The sequence below is a fragment of the Musca vetustissima genome, unplaced genomic scaffold (genome assembly GCF_032173495.1).
Source record: "Musca vetustissima isolate MV318-11 ecotype Yass unplaced genomic scaffold, APGP_CSIRO_Mvet_v1 utg31723, whole genome shotgun sequence".
NCBI classification, from domain to species: Eukaryota; Metazoa; Arthropoda; class Insecta; order Diptera; family Muscidae; genus Musca; species Musca vetustissima.
This window is the reverse complement of record NW_026876442.1, coordinates 162443-175888: the sequence shown is the minus strand read 5'-3', so window position 1 is coordinate 175888 and position 13446 is coordinate 162443.

Sequence of the window (13446 nt, the reverse complement as noted above, 5' to 3'; positions counted from 1 at the left end):
CCAAATTTCGTGCAAATCGAAAGATATGTTGGGACTTTGGGGCAACATTTACTGAAATTGGACGAAACTATATATGGGAGGTATATCTAAATCTGAACCGATTTTCTCCAAACTTGGCAAACTGACAAACTGACATCACTCTAGACTCAATTCAGTACGTTATGCCAAATTTCGTGCAAATCGAAGGATATATAGGGACTTTGGTGCACCATTTACATGAAATCGGACGAAACTATATATGGGAGGTATATCTAAATCTGAACCGATTTTCTCCAAACTTGGCAGACATCACTCTAGGCTCAATTCAGTACGTTATGCCAAATTTCGTGCAAATCGAAGGATATATAGGGACTTTGGTGCACCATTTACATGAAATCGGACGAAACTATATATGGGAGCTATATCTAAATCTGGACCGATTTTCTCCAAACTTGGCAGACATCACTCTAGGCTCAAATCGGTACGTTATGCCATATATCGTGCAAATCGAAGGATATATAGGGACTTTGGTGCAGGTATATCTAAATCTGAACCGATTTTCACGAAACTTGGCAGACATAATTCCAGACCTAAATGATTAGGCTGTACCAAATTTCGTGCAAATCGAACGATATATAGGGACCGTTTACAATTAATCGGTTAAATATATATATGGGAGCTATATGTAAATCTGATCCGATTTTTCCCAATTTCAATAGGGTTCGTCCTTGGGCCGAATAAGTGACCTGTGCTAAATTCCATCCAATTCGGATCATAAATGCGACCTGTACTTTGTTTACAATTTAACATGCACAGACAGACGGACGGACGGACATGCATAAATCGACTCAGAAAGTGATTCTATGCATATTCTCAAAAGGAACCATGGGTCTATCTCGATTATTTTTGCCTGTTACAAACATATGCACAAAGACATAATACCCTGTACCACACTGTGGTGAAGGGTATAAAAATTGTTCTGATTGTTTCGCATCTTCTTAGAACAAAAGTTTTTTCTGAGAATCTACTCAGGAATAGAAAGAAATTGAAATAGACGAATATTCGAAGAACTCCTAGAAAACTTCTCTCAACGGACTTTTCTTAGAAGGCCTCCAAGAGGTATTTTGTGGAATATAGGTCTCCTAGAGGTCTTCTAGTGTACAGAAAGCAGAGGTCGTCTATAGAACGACTTTCTATGAATTTTCTCTAGCGTCGAAAGTTTCCTAGAGTTTTGTTTAAGAATATAAGGCCATTAGATTTCTGTTATAAAGAGGAATACTCTTAGAAATATTATGGAGAATGGTAGACCCTATAGATCTTCTATAGAGTGGGGTTACTATGAAATGGAAGGCCTCCAAGAGATGTTCCATAAAATAGAATGACTTCTAAACATTACTACGACATTACTACGAAATAAAGGGCCCCAAGAGATCTTCGATAAAATAAAAGTATTTCAATATATATCGCGTAAAGAAGGGGAAAGTCTCCAACAGATATTTTATGGTATAGAAGGCCTAATACAGGTACAAGGACTCCCAGAAATTTTTTACATTATGGAAATCCTCTTAGAGACTTCCATAAAGAATTGAAAATCCATGAGATGTTCTCCATTAAGCATAGAGGTTCTCCAATGGTCTCTCCTAAATTGTCTCTCCTAAATATACTTTACAGAATGGAGGTCACGTATTTAAGGCAATAGAATGCCTTATATAATGAGTAGAAAACCCCAGAGAGATCCACCATTGATTGAAGACACTTATGAGCTATTATTCTCTTATGGTCGTTATAACATAGATGACTCTCTTCTTGGTACTTTATTACATAGAAGGCTCATAAGAGGTCATTCATAACCTATAAGTTCTTCCAAAAATTTTGTAGAGCTCTTCTATAGAAAATAAAACCCTTTGAGAGGCTTTCTGCAGAATAGAAGGTCCAAAGTTCTAAAATTTTATATAAATTCTTTCTGAGGGGTATTCCATCATATGGAGGATCCTTCTTTTATGTCAACTATATTTGTATTTTTTAAAAGAGAGGGGCCTTCAAACTCCTTTTAAAGCTTAATCGACCCTATGAAATAAATGTCTTCCGTATCGGATGAGATCCTTGGAAGGTCTAGTGGTGAATAAAGCGACCTCTAAAGAATATAGATGGCTCTACGAAGTTCTTTTATAAATTCGAAACCCCTGAGAGATTTAATACAGAATATAAATCCTCTGAGATGTAATCAAACCAAATACTCATTCCACACTGCGTAGGGTACCCTTAACACCACCTATTTAAATAAAGACGACAAAACATGGTTTTCGATTTTGTTTAGATTATTGTTGCTTGTTTTTTTTTTACTTTCCCTTCGTTGTCTTCTTTCTTCACCATTTTTTGGGCTTAAGTGGCTGACATCAATTCCTCTGTTCGGAAACTATTGAAGAAGTTTTGTGCTAGTGTCTTCAAATTCTTGACTCCAATGGCAAAAAATAAAAAAAAAACATGAAAACAAAACTAAAGAAGAAAGAACATAAAAAAAACCAATTTTAGAAAAAAATGAATGAGGGATCTAACAACAACAAATTTCACACCGCTGCCAACTCCGCTGCATGGAAATAGGGAGATTAAACTAAAAAAATTAAACGAAAACAAAAAGAAACCTGAAGCGGAAATGAAACTTAAATCCAATGTCAACTATATTTGTATGCCAGCGCCTTGGTGTGTATGAAAGTATTTGTGTGTGTGTTTCTGTTTTCAAAACTATTCTAATACTTTAAACATGTCTAAATCCTTGAGCGGTATTTTTGGTTGAGTGCCCACACGCACCAAGCACATTACTCTGTCTCTATCCAAAGACCTACCCTACACTTGTGGTAGAGTAAGTGAGTGTATAAGAGAGGAAGGTCGGGACTTTGTGTGTGTGTGGTATGTGTTTTCGTAAGTCTACTTCTAAAGTACGCGCTTAACAGTTTAATTTATTACGCCTAAGTGTAGGCAATACATTTGTTAAGTTGTACGACACCCCTTTGCGCCATGCAATGGCAGTAGCAGACGAACAAAAAAACGGAAAACACCGAAGTGGATGCAAGCCAACTTTTTGTAGAGTTTCAAAAATTTAAATTTGTTTAAATAAATTTGCAGTTGTTCCAGAAGTTCTGTAAGGTTGGCCAAGGTTGTTTTTTTTTGAGATACCTAAAGAATCATTTTTTCAGATACCTAGAAGGATTGGATTTGTAGAGAATCTTTTTTTGAGGCTTCTTTAAGGCGCGGATTTTTAAAGAATATTTTTTGGAGGTATCTTTAAGGCGTGGATTTTTAAAGAATATTTTTTGGAGGTATCTTTAAGGCGTGGATTTTTAAAGAATATTTTTTTGGAGGTATCTTTAAGGCGTGGATTTTTAAAGAATATTTTTTTTTGAGGTATCTTTAAGGCGTGGATTTTTAAAGAATCATTTTCTGAGGCACCCAGAAGGCGTGGATTTTTAAAGAAATATTTTCTGAGGTAGCACCCAGAAGGCGTGGATTTATAAAGAATCATTTTCTGAGCTACCTATAAGGCGTGGATTTTTAAAGAATCATTTTTCAAGGACCAACAAAGGCGTGTATTTTTAAAGAATCATTTTTTCAGATACCTATAAGGCGTGGATTTTTAAAGTATCATTTTTTCAGATACCTATAAGGCGTGGATTTTTAAAGAATCATTTTTTCAGATACCTATAAGGCGTGGATTTTTAAAAAATCATTTTTTCAGATACCTATAAGGCGTGGATTTTTAAAGAATATTTTTTGGAGGTATCTTTAAGGCGTGGACTTTTAAGAATATTTTTTGGAGGTATCTTTAAGGCGTGGACTTTTAAAGAATATTTTTTGGAGGTATCTTTAAGGCGTGGACTTTTAAAGAATATTTTTTGGAGGTATCTTTAAGGCGTGGACTTTTAAAGAATATTTTTTGGAGGTATGTCCGACTAGAAATTAATAAATTGAAACCTTACTGTCTATAAAATATTGCCTTCATTTATTTTTTTTTCCTTTCGGACACCATCCTCCATAGTTAACACAATTTCAACCCTGTTTTTAATTAAACTCAACCAGATGCTGGCAATAGATTTATTTTCCGTTGTAATTTATTGATAATTCAATCTAGTTAAATTGATTGAGTTCACTGAATTTACCTTGAAACTATTTCAAGAGCCCGTGAGGGGATTTAAATAAGGGGATATATCAACTTCAAATTGAATACCAACCTCTCTGCAGGATAATCACAACATGGCTGGTTGTGCAATTAATAAACATGCAAATTGTGTAGCCTACTTTAAGGCGGAGAGGCTCGTATCGATATTTACACAAAGTTTGTCAACTCAATTTGCTAGCATCGTGAGTCGCTAGTAAGGGTTTTGGGAGTAGCCAAACTAGCGTTTGCCAACTTGCAGGGCCGTGGATGCCACACCGAATAACCGTTAAACAAATTCCCCTAAAAGCGTTAACTAAACACTCGAACAGCACATTAAGTGGCAAGAGAGTGTATGTGTGTGTGCGAGTCTTAGTAACATAACTATCATTGTGGTTGTCTGAGTGGCCAGGATTTGAAGTGTGCCAGAAGAGGGTGGCAATTTTCAAATATGAATAGTGCCCCAAAAATGATTCTTTAAAAATCCACGCCTTATGGGTACCTCAAAAAATGATTCATTAAAAATCCACGCCTTATTGGTACCTCAAAAAATGATTCTTTAAAAATCCACGCCTTATGGGTACCTCAAAAAATGATTCTTTAAAAATCCACGCCTTATGGGTACCTCAAAAAATGATTCTTTAAAAATCCACGCCTCATATAGGTCCCTCAAAATGATTCTTTAAAAATCCATGCCTTATGGGTACCTCAAAAAATGATTGTTTAAAAATCCACGCCTTATGGGTACCTCAAAAAATCATTCTTTAAAAATCCACGCCTTATGGGTACCTCAAAAAATGATTCTTTAAAAATCCACGCCTTATGGGTACCTCAAAAAATGATTCTTTAAAAATCCACGCCTTATGGGTACCTCAAAAAATGATTCTTTAAAAATCCACGCCTTATGGGTACCTCAAAAAATGATTCTTTAAAAATCCACGCCTTATGGGTACCTCAAAAAATGATTCTTTAAAAATCCACGCCTTATGGGTACCTCAAAAAATGATTCTTTAAAAATCCACGCCTTATGGGTACCTCAAAAAATGATTCATTAAAAATCCACGCCTTATGGGTACCTCAAAAAATGATTCTTTAAAATCCACGCCTTATGGGTACCTCAAAAAATGATTCTTTAAAAATCCACGCCTTATGGGTACCTCAAAAAATGATTCTTTAAAAATCCACGCCTTATGGGTACCTCAAAAAATGATTCTTTAAAAATCCACGCCTTATGGGTACCTCAAAAAATGATTCATTAAAAATCCACGCCTTATGGGTACCTCAAAAAATGATTCTTTAAAAATCCACGCCTTATGGGTACCTCAAAAAATGATTCTTTAAAAATCCACGCCTTATGGGTACCTCAAAAAATGATTCATTAAAAATCCACGCCTTATGGGTACCTCAAAAAATGATTCATTAAAAATCCACGCCTTATTGGTACCTCAAAAAATGATTCTTTAAAAATCCACGCCTTATGGGTACCTCAAAAAATGATTCTTTAAAAATCCACGCCTTATGGGTACCTCAAAAAATGATTCTTTAAAAATCCGCGCCTTATGGGTACCTCAAAAAATGATTCTTTAAAAATCCATGCCTTATGGGTACCTCAAAAAATGATTGTTTAAAAATCCACGCCTTATGGGTACCTCAAAAAATGATTCTTTAAAAATCCACGCCTTATGGGTACCTCAAAAAATGATTCTTTAAAAATCCACGCCTTATGGGTACCTCAAAAAATGATTCTTTAAAAATCCACGCCTTATGGGTACCTCAAAAAATGATTCTTTAAAAATCCACGCCTTATGGGTACCTCAAAAAATGATTCTTTAAAAATCCACGCCTTATGGGTACCTCAAAAAATGATTCTTTAAAAATCCACGCCTTATGGGTACCTCAAAAAATGATTCTTTAAAAATCCACGACTTATGGGTACCTCAAAAAATGATTCTTTAAAAATCCACGCCTTATGGGTACCTCAAAAAATCATTCTTTAAAAATCCACGCCTTATGGGTACCTCAAAAAATGATTCTTTAAAAATCCACGCCCTAAAGATATTTCAAAAATATTTTTATAATCTCCTAGCCTGTTATTTTATTCAATAAATTAACTTTATGGTCCATCACCTTTAGTGCCCATGCTTATCCCCAACAAAATACCATGAAAATAGATTTTTATATTCCTTGAATAACATTAAGTCCAGTTCTCCATCCCTAATCACTTTATCCCAACAAAATCATATTTTTATTCTAATTCCTAATTCATAATTGAATTTTCAGTCTCCTCTTTTTCTGCTTATAAGCAGAAAACACATTCATTCACATCCATCCAATCATCAATTATTAATACAAAGACCTTTTGAATTTAAATCCATTGATTTAAAAGAAAAATGTGGAAGGGTAAAATGAGACAGCAGAATTTAGCAAAACAAAAAATAAAAGCAACGAACTTTACATTGATGATGATGACATTGTTGTTGGTGTTGTTGTCGTTTGCTACCGATTCGTGTTCAGGCTTTACATCACAAACAACAACAAAACCTCATTTGTATGTAATTATTGCCTTTATTCGGCATTAACATTTTTCTAAGAAACATGCCAAGTACTGACCTGCTTTAAGGACACACCAGTCGTGACAGCAGTAGCAGCAGCAACAAACAGCAAGCAGACGCATACAACAGCAACAACAAGCACCAGCTACCTATTCATAATTTCAAGTGGTTGAAAACATAAAGCAACAGCAACAAGGACATAATGTATGACTGGGGAATAAGAACATGTATGAAGGATATGTATGAACGAACGTAAATTTTAAAGTAAAGGAATAAAAGGATATGTAACTAACAAGTACAGGAAATGCTAAAAATATAACAGCAATGGTTGCTCTCGGATACCGGTACTCTGCAGAACCCTCTAAGAGATGTTAAATAACAACCCTCAAATACTCTCTTCGTGCTGTTCATATTCTCTTATAATTCTCTTTAAATACATTGGTGAGTGTATAGCCACTGCCAACCATCCCAAGAGCATGCCAGTTTTCATAACTGCCAGATGTGTTTGATTTGTAATTTAAATTTTTAAAATAACGGATTTTTATTTTCAACAGTGCTACCACATCATTTACCCTAGTGTACAATTATGGGAAAATCGCTGAATATGCAAACTCAAATTTAATTTCAAAGCAAATTCGTTGAAATATTGAATAAAGGACTCATATATGTGGACTTCTATCCATAGAAGAGCAGTAGATGGTCTTCTGTCTATAGAAGAGCAGTAGGTGATCTTCCGTCTATAGAAGAGCAGTAGGTGATCGTCTGTCTACAGAAGAACAGTAGGTAATCTCCTTCTATAGAAGAGCAGTAGATGGTCTTCTGTCTATAGAAGACAATAAGTGGTCTTCTGTCTACAGAAGACCAATAGGTTGTCTTCTATCTATAGAAGAGCAGTAGGTGGTCTTCTATCCATAGAAGAGCAGTAGGTGGTCTTCTATCCACAGAAGAGCAGTAGGTGGTCTTCTATCCATAGAAGAGCAATAGGTGGTCTTCTATCCTTAGAAGAGCAGTAGGTGGTCTTCTATCCATAGAAGAGCAGTAGGTGGTCTTCTTTCCATAGAAGAGCAGTAGGTGGACTTCTATCCATAGAAGAGCAGTAGGTGGTCTTCTATCCATAGAAGAGCAGTAGAAGGTCTTCTATCCATAGAAGAGCAGTAGGTGGTCTTCTATCCATAGAAGAGCAGTAGGTGGTCTTCTATCCACAGAAGAGCAGTAGTTGGTCTTCTATCCATAGAAAAGCAGAAGGTGGTCTTCTATCCATAGAAGAGCAGTAGGTGGTCTTCTATCCATAGAAGAGCAGTAGGTGGTCTTCTATCCATAGAAGAGCAGTAGGTGGTCTTCTATCCATAGAAGAGCAATAGGTGGTCTTCTATCCATAGAAGAGCAGTGGGTGGTCTTCTTTCCATAGAAGAGCAGTAGGTGGACTTCTATCCATAGAAGAGCAGTAGGTGGTCTTCTATCCATAGAAGAGCAGTAGAAGGTCTTCTATCCATAGAAGAGCAGTAGGTGGTCTTCTATCCATAGAAGAGCAGTAGGTGGTGTTCTATCCACAGAAGAGCAGTAGTTGGTCTTCTATCCATAGAAGAGCAGAAGGTGGTCTTCTATCCATAGAAGAGCAGTAGGTGGTCTTCTATCCATTGAAGAGCAGTAGGTGGTCTTCTATTCATAGAAGAGCAGTAGGTGGTCTTCTGCCCACAGAAGAGCAGTAGGTGGTCTTCTATCCATAGAAGAGCAGTAGGTGGTCTTCTATCCATAGAAGAGCAGTAGGTGGTCTTCTATCCATAGAAGAGCTGTAGGTGGACTTATATCCATAGAAGAGCAGTAGGTGGTCTTCTATCCATAGAAGAGCACTAGGTGGTCTTCTATACATAGCAGAGCTTTAGGTGGTCTTCTATACATAGCAGAGCTTTAGGTGGTCTTCTATACATAGAAGACCAATAGGTGGTCTTCTATCTTTAGTAGACCAATAGGTGGTCTTCTATCTTTAGAAGACCAATAGGTGGTCTTCTATACATAGAAGAGCAGTAGGTGGTATTCTATCTATAGAGGAGCATTAGGTGGTCTTCTATACATAGAAGAGCAGTAGATGGTCTTCTGTCCACAGAAGAGCAGTAAGTGGTCTTCTGTCCACAGATGAGCAGTAGTTGGTATTCTGTCCACAGAAGAGCAGTAGTTGGTATTCTGTCCACAGAAGAGCAGTAGTTGGTATTCTGTCCACAGAAGAGCAGTAGGTGGTCTTCTGTCCACAGAAGAGCAGTAGGTGGTCTTCTGCCCACAGAAGAGCAGTAGGTGGTCTTCTATACATAGAAGAGCAGTAGGTGGTATTCTATCCATAGAAGAGCAGTAGGTGGTCTTCTATACATAGAAGAGCAGTAGGTGGTCTTCTGTCCACAGAAGAGCAGTAGGTGGTCTTCTGTCCACAGAAGAGCAGTAGTTGGTATTCTGTCCACAGAAGAGCAGTAGTTGGTATTCTGTCCACAGAAGAGCAGTAGGGGGTCTTCTGTCCACAGAAGAGCAGTAGGTGGTCTTCTGCCCACAGAAGAGCAGTAGGTGGTCTTCTATACATAGAAGAGCAGTACGTGGTATTCTATCCATAGAAGAGCAGTAGGTGGTCTTCTATACACAGAAGGGCAGTAGGTGGTCTTCTATCCACAGAAGAGCAGTAGGTGGTCTTCTATCCATAGAAGAGCAGTAGGTGGTCTTCTATCCATAGAAGAGCAGTAGGTGGTCTTCTATCCATAGAAGAGCAGTAGGTGGTCTTCTATCCATAGAAGAGCAGTAGGTGGTCTTCTATCCATAGAAGAGCAGTAGGTGGTCTTCTATCCATAGAAGAGCAGTAGGTGGTCTTCTATCCATAGAAGAGCAGTAGGTGGTCTTCTATCCATAGAAGAGCAGTAGGTGGTCTTCTATCCATAGAAGAGCAGTAGGTGGTCTTCTATCCATAGAAGAGCAGTAGGTGGTCTTCTATCCATAGAAGAGCAGTAGGTGGTCTTCTATCCATAGAAGAGCAGTAGGTGGTCTTCTATCCATAGAAGAGCAGTAGGTGGTCTTCTATCCATAGAAGAGCAGTAGGTGGTCTTCTATCCATAGAAGACCAGTAGGTGGTCTTCTGTCTATAGAAGAGCAGTAGGTGGTCTTCTGTCCATAGAAGACCAGCAGGTGGTCTTCTGTCTATAGAAGACCAGTAGGTGGTCTTCTGTCTATAGAAGACCAGTAGGTGGTCTTCTGTCTATAGAAGACCAGTAGGTGGTCTTCTGTCTATAGAAGACCAGTAGGTGGTATTCTGTCTATAGAAGACCAGTAGGTGGTCTTCTATCCATAGAAGAGCAGTAGGTGGTCTTCTATCCATAGAAGAGCAGTAGGTGGTCTTCTATCCATAGAAGAGCAGTAGGTGGTCTTCTATCCATAGAAGAGCAGTAGGTGGTCTTCTATCCATAGAAGAGCAGTAGGTGGTCTTCTATACATAGAAGAGCAGTAGGTGGTCTTCTATCCATAGAAGAGCATTAGGTGGTCTTCTATCCATAGAAGAGCAGTAGGTGGTCTTCTATCCATAGAAGAGCAGTAGGTGGTCTTCTATCCATAGAAGAGCAGTAGGTGGTCTTCTATCCATAGAAGAGCAGTAGGTGGTCTTCTGTCTATAGAAGACCAGTAGGTGGTCTTCTGTCTATAGAAGAGCAGTAGGTGGTCTTCTGTCTATAGAAGACCAGCAGGTGGTCTTCTGTCTATAGAAGACCAGTAGGTGGTCTTCTGTCTATAGAAGACCAGTAGGTGGTCTTCTGTCTATAGAAGACCAGTAGGTGGTCTTCTGTCTATAGAAGACCAGTAGGTGGTATTCTGTCTATAGAAGACCAGTAGGTGGTCTTCTGTCTATAGAAGACCAGTAGGTGGTATTCTGTCTATAGAAGACCAGTAGGTGGTCTTCTGTCTATAGATGACCAGTAGGTTGTCTTCTGCCTGTAGAAGATCGGTAGGTGGCCTTCGGTCTATAGAGGACTAGTCGGTGGTCTTCTGCCTGTAAAAGATCGGTAGGTAGCCTTCTGTCTATAGAAGACTAGTCGGTTGTCTTCGGTGCAACATTTTACCATCTGTCCATAGAAAACCAGTAGGTGCTCTACTTCCAATATAATAAAAAGTCCGTGGTATTTTCTATGGAAAATCAATCATTGTTCTTTTAACCCATAGACGAATCGTAGTTGTTAATCTGTCAAATGTAGACCATCTGTCCATGGAAGACCTTTAAAAAAACTCTTTTCTATAGTTTGGGATAAGAAAAATTCTTCACAACTGAAGCACTGTACAACTCTGACATATTATAGGATTGAACTAGGACGTACATTTAAAGCCTATAATATCGCATTGCTTGCCGCGGATACTTCAAAATCGGCCTATTATTTCGAATATTTTGTACAGTCCATTTTGTACAGTAATGTTTATCCTTATGGTCTGGTCTCTTCGAATAGGACTCTTGTACTGTCCTTGCCAATTAGTAACTTACCATAGATATGGCGAATTCAAGGGTAGTTATTATTTTATGGCAAATCCTAATATTCCATTTTCTATGTTGTTGTTTGCTGATACAGAGTATCGTAAATTGGTGGTGAATTCTTTAAAATATTATAAACATATCACAAGCCTGGTGTGATAATTTAACATTAAAATTGTAATAGATTTACGGTCATCACAATAACGATTATTATAGGAAAAACTACCCTTATTTTGTGGAGAGTTTTTTTCGAAAGTAGGTTGTCAGAATTATAATGTTTTCTATGTTATCCTGGTGGTTAAAGAAAGGATAACGATATAACGAAACAGTGTCATAAATGTTCAATAGATGGAACTGAGGTCTTTCTGTTACGATATGTTAAATAATTGGTGCTAAAAAATATAACATTACGTTCAGATTTTTCCACTTTTCTTTTAGAATATATTTCTATTATGACGTCCTCCATCTGTAAATAAGTTTGCAAACTATTGACAAGATACTGTACACACAATGCCCTTATATATAAGTACCGTTAATATTTACAGAAACAGCAGACAAAATATCGTGCCAGTCGGATAGACTCAGGGGCATCGATATACTTATTTTATGAACTCGTACAAAAACGGACCAATTAAAAGTACCCAAGACGCACGTCAAGTCAGTATGTTATAGCTGTGAAAAATTGCATTTCAAACGTTGAATGTATGCATGAAATCAGACAAAAAAAATATATGTATGTATATGAGGAGATATGTATATCAAATTCTGAATCGATTTCATCATAACTTAACAAACATCATTTTAGACATAATGCGATTCACTGTATTAAATTTCTTCTCAGATGAACAAAATTTGAGTAGTTGGGGCACCATATAGATGAAATTGATCCAAAATATATGTGCAGTTGCGGTGCAAAAAATAGCAGCGCAGCCTATAATCAATTGTTGGAAAAAAAGAAACATGCTATGATCGGACGATTCCAAAATAGTTTTATATGGTGTTATTAGATCCTGATCCTTGTGATGCTTTGAGTGTTTTTCACGTACTGCGGATTTGGACCAAGATATTGGATTCAAAATGCAATTTATGCCGCTCAATGCTGCAACATATTATGGTTCTATATGCATAATATGAAATATATATAAAATGGAAGTTTCAAAAAAAAACAGTAAGGAAAGTTGTAAAGTCGGACTGGGCCGACTATATGATACCCTTCCTTCACCACTTTGGGTATATTCAACATATGTATCCGAAAAGACGTCGTCTTTTTGAAGGAATTTTGACATGAATTTGAACGAACTTAAATATGTGATTTTTATGACTTTCTGGAACCTATGCTAAATTTCAGATTTGTGTAAATCGATTTAAAGCAAACTTGACGCACGCTATTCGGTATGCTGCACTGTTTAAAATTTAATCTCAATAAATAAGTCGAAATTATATATGGAAGCTACGATATATAAATATCTGAACTAATTTGAAGCAAACTTGCCATCTTTAGTGCAAAATTTATTTAAAATTTATATAAAAATCATTCTATACTTAATTCAATACGCTATGCCAAAATTCGTGTAAATCGAATGATTTTCAGAGACTTTGATGCACCATTTACCTAAAGTCGGACGAAACTATGAATGGAAGCTATATCTAAATCTGAACCGTTTTTCACGAAACTGAGCTCGCGTCATTCTAGACTTAATTTAGTACGCTATACCAAAATTCATGCCAATCAAATGATTAGCAGGGACTTTGGTACACCATTTACCAAAAATCGGGCGGAACTATATACGGAAGATATACTTAAATCTAAATTGATTTTCAGGAAATATAATTCAATACGCTACGCCAAAATTCGTGCAAATGAATGATTTTCAGGGACTTTGGTGCCCCATATACCTTAAAACGGACAAAACCGATTTTCACGAAACTTGGCACACGTCATTCTAGACTCAATTCAGTATCCTTTGCCAAATTTCGTGCAAATCGAAAGATATATAGGGACTTTGGTGCACCATTTACATAAAATCGGACAAAACTATATATGGGAGCTATATGTAAATCTGAACCGATTTTCACGAAACTTAGCACACATCATTCTGGACCTAATTCAGTACCCCATGCCAAATTTCGTGCATATCGCAAGATATATAGGAACTTTGGTGCCCCGTTTACCTTAAATCGGACGAAAATATTTATGGAAACTATATCTAAATCTGACCCGATTTTCTCGAGACTTGACACACGTCATTATAGACCTAATTCAGTACGCTATGCAAAATTTC